Source organism: Oratosquilla oratoria, chromosome 7 (genome assembly GCF_046742065.1).
Source record: "Oratosquilla oratoria isolate Oo_2021 chromosome 7, ASM4674206v1, whole genome shotgun sequence".
In the NCBI taxonomy this organism is placed as follows: domain Eukaryota; kingdom Metazoa; phylum Arthropoda; class Malacostraca; order Stomatopoda; family Squillidae; genus Oratosquilla; species Oratosquilla oratoria.
Window position 1 is genome coordinate 47,350,021 of NC_134783.1, and position 12,269 is coordinate 47,362,289.

Consider the following 12,269-nt stretch of genomic DNA (forward strand, 5'->3'; position numbering starts at 1 on the left):
AAATAAAAAACTAATCAAAGTAACGAAATCGACACCATGATAAAATATATTAACGATTATAGAATTTGCTGTTTGTAACAGCGACGTAATTCAAACAATTAGGCCCGACCTTCGCGAGCTTGGAACTCGGGTCCCTCAAAGCGTGAAACCCAGGCGTTACCACTCCGCCCCTCAGACTTGAATGGTGGAGTGGTAACGCGTGGGACTTGCAATCAAAGGGTCCCAAGTTCAAAGCTCGCGGGGGCCGGACCAGATTGTTTATATATTAACGAGTTCTCCACCATTTGTGGCCCCAAGACACAAGTTACTGTTCTACAACTGGACACGTTTTGTACTGTAGGCAGACTGTCCAAATCGTGGCCAGAGGGCAAGGGAATAAGTGAGAAGTGTCAGTGGTAACTTGGTGCTAATTCTGACAGCCCCTTGTGGCAAATCTGTTTGTGATGCCGAGTCGCCATGTTCGCTACGAATTTGACAAATTTGAGCAGGTTGGGGGAGGGAGAAAGGGAGAGAGGAAGAGAGAGATAGAGAGAGAGAGAGAGAGAGAGAGAGAGAGAGAGAGAGAGAGAGAGAGAGAGAGAGAGAGAGAGAGGGAGGGAGAGAGAGAGGAATTGAGAAAAAAGAGAGAGAGAGGGTGGTAAAGAGGAAGGGGGAAGAGAAAGGGAGAGAAAGAGATAAAGAGATAGATAGATAGAGAGAGAGAGAGAGAGAGAGAGAGAGAGAGAGAGAGAGAGAGAGAAATTGAGAAAGGTAAAGAAAGAGAGAGAGAGAGAGAGAGAGAGGGGAGGGAGAGAGGAATTGAGAGGAGAGAGAGATAGAGAGAGAGAGAAAGGTAGAGATAGTGGTAAAGAGAAAGGGGGAGAGAGAAAGGGAGAGAAAGGGGGAGAGAGAGAGAAAGAGAGAAAGAGAGAGATAGATAGAGAAAGAGAGAGAGAGAGAGGGGGTGGGAGATAAATAGATAGATAGATAGATAGATAGATAGAGAGAGAGAGAGAGAGAGAGAGAGAGAGAGAGAGAGAGAGAGAGAGGCGGCAGCGCTTTTCAGGCGATGACAAATTAATTAGCTATTGTTTGCATATCGACGCTTCACGTGCTGTTGTTGATGTTTTTGTTTTTAGTTGTTTTCTGTCATTGTTTTAGTCGTCATATACATTTTATTTCTTTGTTCTTTTTCCTTCTCTTTTCCATGTTTTCCTTTTATTTTTTCTTCTTATTTTTCCTCTCTTTTATTTCCGTTTTTTATGTGTTTTTTTTTCTTTCTTATGTTGCTCTGCTTTACTTCCTTTTGTTTATTCTGTAATATTTCTTGTGTATTTTTTTCAGCTCTATCTGTTGTCTTCTAAGATACTTTACCTCCTATTCATGTATTCATTGATTCACTTCCTGAAATATATATATATATATATATATGTATATATATATATATATATATATATATATAAGTATATATATATATATACAGTGTGTCCGCCCCAAGTTCCTCCTGGCCTCAGTGTGAATCTTCCTGATCACTAAGAAGACATGCAAAGGGGAATTTATTACAAAACGTTTAAAACAAACATTAAAAAACACATCGCATGCGGAGGAAAAGCGTAAGATTATCAACTTATGCCCAAGCTAAAGATATATAATATATATATATATATAAATATATATATAAATATATATATATATATATATATATATATGGAGAGAGAGAGAGAGAGAGAGAGAGAGAGAGAGAGAGAGAGAGAGAGAGAGAGAGAGAGAGAGAGAGAGAGAGAGAGAGAGGGGGGGGGAGAGAGAGAGAATAAACGCTTCACTTCCAGTCCATGCTTCCTTTGCCGTGTTTATGCAACTTGTTCACATGGATTTACACTTTGTTATACAACTGTAGCAAAAATGGCTCGCCGCCTATCCAATGAATTTGACATACGGATTCGGAATAATGAGTCCAGGCACTGATTAAAATTTCAGAGCTATTCATCATCAAATACATTTAATAATTTCAGGTTATTTTGAAAAAGTGTACGATAGAGTCGGCCATGACAATTCGCCATACACGCTGCCAGATATACGATGCCACTTTTTTCCCGATAAGGTAGTCTCCAAGATAAATGAAATTATGTGACAATAGCTAGAATGAAATATATAGAATACACCATCGTATTGATTCTGAGACAGCGATGAATCTTCAACAAATTGTGAAAAGGTATTTTCTATATTTGGGAATGGAAATCCTATGTCTGCACAATACATAAGTTTATTCTTTCAACACTGTAACCTGTGTCACCATTTGACATTTCGAAATGATTAAATAGAATATTTAGAGAAATCTGGCGTTGAAACGTGAAATAAATGTGAAAGAAAACGAATTTGGTTCAAGCTTTTAAGAATTATCTTATTTTAAAGAAATGGGTCAGAGAGTAGACATTTGAACAAAGAGAGAATAGACACGACATGACGTCAACGCAGTGGTTTTGGCGGGAACTCGCCGTGGCGATCGACAGGTGGTGGGTAAACCTGTATTGACTAAAAATCGAATTTACACCTGGAGGCGCTAAATTGTAAGCTAATCCGACATTTTTACCATATGTGTAGTGTGTGTGTATGTGTGTGTGAGTGTGTTGGTGTGTGTATTATGTATACGCGTGCGTGTATTCGTTCGAAACAGAACAACATCGACTACGGAATACGACCTCAGTTTATTTTCCACTCAATAAATTTCCTCTCCCAGTCATAGAGTTTTCACCATTTCTGTCCCGACTTGGCTTGGGATTTGGACCACAATTGTGCAGAATTTCATATGGCCTTTTGCCGGCAGTTATTACTGTGCGTTAGAATGCCAAATAATGCAATAGGAAGTGGTAGTAGGAATAATAAAAATAGTAAGAAATATCGGATCACTGAATTAGTGGTCGAGAACGGTACCACTGCACCATCGAGCCTTGTGTGTGTGTGTGTGTGTGTGTGTGTGTGTGTGTGTGTGTGTGTGTGTGTGTGTGTGTGTGTGTGTGTGTGTGTGTGTGTGTGTGTGTGTGTGTGTGTGTGTGTGCGTTTGTATGTGCGTGCGTTTTCGTATATATATACAAATCTACATATACTGTACATACAATACATATATACATACACATATACAACAACACCGTCTACGAGTATATATAAAGTTTATATATAGACGGAGAAGAAGCAAGTGTTCGGTTCGGGACGCCGTGATATCGAATGTTATGTTACGAATGATCCAATGTTACGAGGCCACAACGACCTATCTTATGACTTTCTGTTGCAATAAACTCCTTCGCTCTCAGCTTCTTTCTAAGCAACCCCTTTATGTTTTTATTCTTTATGTCTCATGTAACCTTTAAAGACGGGCTTTTATTTAGTTTAGAGGAAGTTAGAAAAACATTATCTAATCTAACGTCATTCTTCGTTCACTTTGTTATGGTTAATGTTAAATGATTTCATTCAGACGATGGCCGACTTCTGCGCGCGTGCGTGTATGTGTGTGTATGTGTGTGTGTGTGTGTGTGTGTGTGTGTGTGTGTGTGTGTGTGTGTGTGTGTGTGTGTGTGTGTGTGTGTGTGTGTGTGTTTTCTTTATAGCAATATGTCGGATGTATTTTTACCTACGAGTATATTACTTACAAAAGATAATAGTAATATACACCATATGCAGCTTCGATAACGTTTTAGAATAAGTCGATTACGCACCAGGATTGCGTGTATTATGGTGCTGGATTGGTCTGCTGGATCGACATTACATTTGAGCTTGTGTTGCTGCAGTTGTGATACTGAATCTAGAAGGATATACATGCTGGCTGCTACGATTAGTTTCACATAAACATGATTTGCCTCGGGGTATTGAGCTAAGGTCGTGTTTGATATAAACGCGCGCGCGTGTGTGTGCGTTTGTGTGTGATTCACCATGGCTCATCATGGTCTTGGATCACGTGTTAGACTCGTGATCGACAACTATTACCCTCCCGGAAGAGAGCTCAGGGATTATACTCGTATATGACCGATCTATGGGTAATGATGTGACCTTACACGCACACACACCCAACTCTCCACCAACGAGAGTTGCAGTAACGACTCGCAACGCAACGATACTGAAATTATTTCAGCCCTAGGCGGTATTCGAACCTGGACTTCCGTAGTGGCTGCCGCCGCGAACGCTACCATTGCGCCACGAGGTGTGTGTGTGTGTGTGTGTGTGTGTGTGTGTGTGTGTGTGTGTGTGTGTGTGTGTGTGTGTGTGTGTGTGTGTGCGTGTGTATGTGTGTGTGCTTGTGTATGTGTGTGTGCGTGTGTGTTATGTGCGTGTATGCATGCACCCAAGTACTTACAATTATGTGTATCAAAATTACTGTTTCAGTGGTTGCATTGTGATAAAAAGAACAGATAGAACACGAAAAAATTACACTGCACAGTTCATGAGCGATTGTCGCTGATACAATATTCCTTCAAATCTATTGCACGCCAACTTGACCTGCAGTAACACTGCGTTCAAGCTTCACAGAAATGATCAATAGTATCCAAGCGATATTTACACAGGGTGTCTCATAAGTCTAACATAATAGGAAAATATGGAAAATTATTTTCTATAGCAGATATTGATTAATTATCTGTATTTGCTCTTCTTTAATCAGAAAATTTATGACACGTGAAGGAAGAAGAAATATGAATTATGGCTTCTAGAATTATAAATGATATATTTTTCTTGTGGTACAACACGAAACAACTTGTGTAAATGCTTGAGTGTATATTGTGTGTGTGTGCGAGTATGTACGTATATATGTATGTGTGTATTTATCTAGTAGTGTACAGGATAGGAACTATGTATGTACGTATGAATGCAAGAATGTATGTATGTATGTATGTATGTATGTATGTATGTATGTATGTATGTATGTATGTATGTATGTATGTATGTATAAGTGTGTATGTATGTGTGTATGTATGTATGTATGTATGTATGTATGTATGTATGTATGTATGTATGTATGTATGTATGAATATATGTATATATATATATATATATATATATATATATATATATATATATATATATACGTATGTATATAGTATATACGTAGTGTCTTCAGCCTTGAGGGTCCAGTGCAGGACCACCGGCCTATCCCTTTGGGTTTGATATAGCCTCTGTACCTCATCACAGTGCTTCCTGCTTGATAAGGTTGCATGGAGGTTGAGGAGAGCCTGTAAAGTGTCGAGTGCTGGAATGGTTTATCTGGAGTGTGAAAGCAAAGTAATCAAGTCGCTCATACTGATTAGGTTCCAGGATCGTATTGCAACACATACTGGTATACTGTGTGATGTAACGCGTCACGTAACGCGTGACGTGACGTGTGACGTGATGCATGACGTGAGGTGTGACGTGACGCGACGTGATTGCGACATAATGCGTGACGTGGTACGTGACATAACGCATGACGTTATGTGTGACGTGATTGCGACGTAATACGTCACGTGATACGTGACATAACGTGTGACGTGATGTGTGACGTAACGCGTGGCGTGGTGCGTGATATGACGCATAATGTGGCGTAATCCGTAAAGCGTCACATGACGGGTAACTAGACTAATGGCGTGATCGGTGACGAAACTAAGGACATTGCAACAATGTGATAAAGGTCAAGGGAGTTAAGGTCACTGGGGTTAAGGTCAAAAGGAATATAGTATCAAGGTCTACTTCTACTGACCTTGACAGGTTAAATGTTACGAACACATTAATATTGCAACAATGTGATAAAGGTCAAGGGAGTTAAGGTCACTGAGGTTAAGGTCAAAAGGAATATAGTATCAAGGTCTACCTCTACTGACCTTGACAGGTTAAATGTTACGAACACATCGACATTGCAACAATGTGACAAAGGTCAAGGGAGTTAAGGTCACTGGAGTTAAGGTCAAAAGGAATATAGTAGTATCAAGGTCAACTTCGGCTGACCTTGATAGGTTAAAGGCTCTGAATACATCGACATTGCAACAATGTGATAAAGGTCAAGGGAGTTATGGTCACTGGGGTTAAGGTCTAAAGGAATATAGTAGTATCAAAGTCAACTTCAATTGACCTTGACAGGTTAAAGGTTCCGAACACGTCGACATTGCAACAATGTGATAAAGGTCAAGGGAATTATGGTCACTGGGGTTAAGGTCAAAAGGAGTATAGTGTCAAGGTCAACTTTGATTGACCTTGATAGGTTAAAGGTTCCGAACACATCGACATTGCAACAATGTGATAAAGGTCAAGGAAGCTATGGTCACTAGGATTAAGGTCAAAAGGAAATTATAGTAGTATCAAGGTCAAATTCTATTGACCTTGACAGGTTAAAAGTTCCGAACACATCGACATTGCAACAATGTGATAAAGGTCAAGGGAATTATTGTCACTGGTGTTAAGGTCAAAAGGAAAATATAGTAGTATCAAGGTCAACTTCTACTGACCTTGACAGATTAAAGGTTCCAAATGGCTCTACCGTTTATGTTCAAACGAAAACAGGATGGTCAACGTGTGAACAGCCTGAAAACGAAATGAACGCGAACATAAAAACATAAGAATGAAGGAGACTGCAAGAGACCGTAAGGCCTACACTAAGCAGTTCCTTGATCTGCTTATCCAGCCAACACATTTGTCAAAGAAAATCGATCAAAGCTAAGTTGAAAATTGAAGTCGAAGTTGATGTGTCCCTGATTGTACACTGGAATGAGAAACTTCCTCTGAAGTTGACGACCTTTTACAACACATTGACCGACTACCTACCACTATTACTGATATATGATTTTTACAAACACACACACACACATACATGCACACTGACACATACACACACGCGCACACACACACACACACACAGACACACACACACACACACACACACACACACACACACACACACACAGACACGCACACACATACACACACACACATACACACACGACTCGGTGGTACAGTTGGTAGAGCGCTGAAATGGGAAGCAGAAGTGCTCCTAGTACCCAGTTCGAATCCTGCCCAGGGCCGAAATTATTTCGGTATCGCTGTGCCTCGGGTCGTACTCTGACTCTCGTGGGCGGGGAGTTGGGGGTGTGTGTGTGTGCAAGGTCATAGCATTACCCATAGATCGGACCTACGAGCTCTGAGCTCTCTTCCAGGAGGGAAATAGCTGTCGATCACGAGTCCAACACGTGATCCAAAGACCAAGTGAATACACACACACACACACACACACCACACACACACACACATACATATATATATATATATATGTGTGTGTGTGTGTGTGTGTGTGTGTGTGTGTGTGTGTGTGTGTGTGTGTGTGTGTGTGTGTGTGTGTGTGTGTCGTTGAGGAGAATCTGGAGAAAAGTGTTGGCCCACCCGACAGGCTAATCAAGTTTACCTGGAAACAAATAAACAAATCATAAATCACTTTCACAAAAACTGCATGGCGACCACTCCTATTTGTCAACAAATGTATTTCCTCGGATTAAGTACCACGGAGACACTTGAGAGAATCTCTTCGAGACTATTTCCCGTATTTCCGCGAGACGATCTTGTCCGGCTACCTCGCAGATAAGGTGACTCGGACACCTGGCAGGGTGCTGGGAATTCTCCTTCATCTTCTTCCGGCCCAGGTGATTGGACGACCCCGCTCTTCTTCTCCTTCTTCTTCTTCTTCTTCTTCTTCTTCTTCTTCTTCTTCTTCTTCTGGTTCTTCTTCTTCTGGTTCTTCTTCTTCTGGTTTTTCTTCTTTTGGTTCTTCTTCTAGTTCTTCTTCTTCTTCTAGTTCTTCTTCTTCTTCTTCTTCTCCTTTTTTCTTCATTTTCTTTTTCTTTTTTCTTCTCCTTTCTTGTTCTTGTTCTTCTTCTTCTTATTCATCTTCTTCTTCTCCTTTTCCTTCTTTTTCTTCTTTTCTTCTCCTCCTTTCTTGTTCTTATTCCTCTTCCTTTTCTTTTTCTTCGTCATCCTCCTCTTCTTCTCTTCCTCCTCCTTCTCCTCCTCCTCCTGCTCCTCCTCCTTTTTCTTCTTCTTCTGGTTCTTCCTCGGGGCCTTTCTCCTCCTTCGGTTTTTTGAGATCGCCTCCGACTCAGGAGAGGGTAAAGGCCCTCAGCCACTTCAAGTGGGGTGCCGCTCCTCTTCGACGTCCTCCCCCTCTGTTCAGTTCCCGTGGGGATATTACTATGTAGTTGTGACGTGTTCCTTTCGATGGATGTCGAGGGTGGGCGTGCAACCGCGGTTCAGAACGTCTTCGAGTTATGGACCCCCCCACGCCCACACACACGCCCACACACACCCTCGCCCAGTCCGGAGAGCCCCTCTTCTGCCCCCCGCAGCGCCACCCAACGCTCTCACCGTTCCTTAAAAAATGATAAATAAATGAATAAATAGATAAATAAATAAATTAATTAATTAATCAATTAATCAATAAAATGAAATGAAATAAAATAAAATAAAATAAAATAAAATAAAAAATAAAAAAATAAAAAAATAAAATAAAATAGAATAAAATAAAATAATAAAGTAATAATAAAATAGAAAAAAAAATAATAAATAGATAAATAAATAAATCTCACGCAGAACAATTGATCTGGATCTTCCTACTGACGTAGATCATGAAGGGGACAAACTCGCCGTTTCGGCTCCACCGGGACACGCGCGCGGCCCGCAGGAGGAACGACCTCGTACGGCCTTTGTACATCCTGGACGGAGGTCACCACAGGTCGTCAGGGTCCCACTTTTAAAACCTTTCGTCAGTCCTGGAGAATGATTTTCTTTCTTTACAAAGTAGAAACTTTAACCGCGTTTCCAAAGTTTGTCGAGTTTACAAGCTTATCTACAACGAAATCTCTCAGTGTGGTGAATATAACTAGTGAAATTAGCAAGATTCTTCTATATGTAAGTAGAAAATATTCGCTAAAGCTGACGAATGTTTTTTGAAAGTACAGCCCTTAGACTTATTCTGTGGACGAAGGCTAAGGCTGCCGCGAGTGCCTATGCTGCTTATTCCAGAAGACCTTTTTCTTCTTCTTCTTTGGCTTTGAAGGGTTTTATAGTTAACAAATGAGACATGCATCGGCTTCACGGGATCTCTTTCTCTCTCTATATCTATCTATCTCTATCTCTCTCTATATCTCTCTCTGATACGCACACACGCATACACACACACACACACACACACACACACACACACACACACACACACACACACACACACACACACATAGATGGAAATACGTCGATGACGGCACAGTTGGCATCCCCTTCAACACCAGGCAGCCTGACTTTTTTTCGCTGCAAAACATCCTAGACAATCTTAAAACGTGGACCGAGAACAGCAATGTGACAGTTAACCACAGCAAGACCGTGGTCATGCACGTATATACATCAAACAGGTGGTGGCACCTCCCCAACTATCACTAGGAACCCACTCCCTTCAGGTGGTCCAGTCCACCAAGCTACTTGGCATCACATTAGACGACCACCTCAACTGGAACCAGCACATCAACAACATCATCAGGACAGCCTCATACAAACTCTACATGCTGCGCAGATTGAGGTCCCTTGGTACCCCATCACCAGATCTAAAGGGAGTCTACACCACCTTTGCAATCCCCACCCTCATGTACACCTTCCAGGCCTGGTCATCATCACTCAACATCACACAGAGGAGTAAATTAGAGAGAGTACAAAAGAGAGCGTGCAGAATTATCTTGGGTGGTCAGTATGAGGGATACGAGCACGCCCTCACCACCCTCAGCCTGCCAAGGGTGTCAGACAAGCACAGTGAGGCACTGAGGAAGTTTGGACAGGACCTAATGTTCCACCCACGTCACCGTCACTTCCTCCCACCTGACGCCACACCCGCCCGCCACGCCACCCGACATTCCAACAAGATCCAACCCATCAGAGCACCGAGGACTGACAGATACAAGAACAGTGCTATTCCATCCATTATTCGCACAATAAACTCAGTGTAAAACTTAGACTAGGCATATCACTCATATAATTACTGTATTGTATTATTGTCAGCGTATCACTGTAAACCTTAGACTCGGCATATTACTCATATGATTACTGTATTGTATTATTGTCAGTGTACCACTGCTATTTCAATAAACCTATCATTATTATTATTATTACTATTATTATCATTATCATTATTATTATTATTATTATTATTATTATTATTATTATTATTATTATTATTATTATTATTATTATTATTATCATTACACTCACACACACACACACACACACACACACACACACACACACACACACACACACACACACACACACACACACACACTTTTCTAATGTCCGTCATGCAAAGAGAGGGGTAAGAAAGCCATGAAAATGTAACTTAAACCATTGCCTAAGAGCACCTCCCGGAGATCGAACTCGGGCTGTGTGTATGTGTGTGATTCACCATGGTCTTGGATCACGTGTTGGGCTCGTGATCAACAGTTACCCTCCCGGATGAGAGCTCAGAGCTCGTATGACCGATCTATGGGTAATAATGTGACCTTACACGCACATATACACCCAACTCCCCGCCCACGAGAGTTGGAGTAACACCCCGCAGCGCAGTGATACTGAAATTATTTCAGCCCTGGGCGGGATTCGAACCTGAACAGCCGTAGTAGCAAGCGAGAACTCTACCAACTGCGCCACGAGTCGTGTGTGTGTGTGTGTGTGTGTGTGTGTGTGTGTGTGTGTGTGTGTGTGTGTGTGTGTGTGTGTGTGTGTGTGTGTGTGTGTGTGTGTGTGTGGACGCGCACGTGTGTGCGTGTGTGTGCAGTTTTGTTCTAAGTGAAAAGTGTTAGTGGATGTCAACTTGTGAGTGCGCCAGTTTGTCAGGCAATTACACCCACTGGGGGGGGAGGGGGAAAGGGGGGAATACGGGTGGTCAGGAAATGGGGGAGTTTATTTCCTCCACCCAACAAGAAACTTAGAATTGCGCGTGAAGAATGCAATTTATTTTATTTTATTTTATTTTTGTTTTATTTACTCTTATTCTTTCATCTTATTTTATTCTATCTTGTTTTCTTTATGTTTTATTTGATTTAATCTTATTTTATTTTATTTCATTCTGTTTTCCTTTATTTTATTCTATTTTGCTTTATTTTGCCTTATGTTCTTTTGCTGTATTTTATTTTATTTTATTTTATTTTATTTCATTCTTTTTTATTTTACTTCATTCTTTTTTATTTTATTCTATTTTGTTTTGTTTTATCTTATTTTCTTTTTCTATTTTATTCTATTCTATTTTATTTTATTTTGTTTTACTCTATGTTATTTTATTTTATTCCATTTTTTATTCTATTTTACTTTATTTTATTTTATTTTTTATTTCATTTTTATTCATTTTCACAACATAAAACGCAGTCGGAAGAAAGAAAGACTTGATTAAGCGAATCCATATAATTCGACTGCTAACTGCAATCCTCTTCAGTAGTACAAAATGGGAGGAGGATGCTGTCTTTGTACTACTGAAGAGGGCTGCAGTTGGCAATCGAAATATATAAATTTACTTATTCAACTCTCTTCCAACTGTAGTGTCAGTTGTGATTTACAAATGTGTAATTACATTTTCTCCATTGATTTATTTTATTTTATTTTATTCTATTTTATTTTTTATTTTTTATCTATTCATTTTTTTCTGTTTTATTTTATTTTATTTTACAATGCGTGGTATTTCGAATATAATGTCCTTTGATATTTATTGTTGTTGTTATTGATATTTTCGTTACTTTTTTATTATTAAAACCGCGGACTAACGACTTGTACCTACAAGACGGACATCAGAGGGAATCCTAATATGAAGGTGCAACCTTGAGGGGCTGACACTCCGTCCCTACTCGGGACCGAATTTTTCTCTTTCGATTTCGTCTATACTTTTTTTTATTTTCTTTTTCCAAATAAGGAGAAGTGACATTTGGCAACTACTCTTTTCCTTCCTCTCCTCCTCCTCCTCATCCTACTACTACTACTGTTACTGCTACTAGTACTATTACTACTACAACTACTGCTACTACTACTACTACTACTACTACTACTACTACTACTGCTGCTGCTGCTGCTACTACTACAACTACTACTACTACTACTACTACTACTACTACTACTACTACTACTACTACTACTACTACTACTATTTTTTCAACGACCTCCATCCTCGTGGAAATGTGTGGTGAAAGCAGTCAGGACCTATCTCCCACAGACACAGTTTATTGGCCCCTCTCTCGCCAATGACTGTGGTCGACTACCCTTTTATA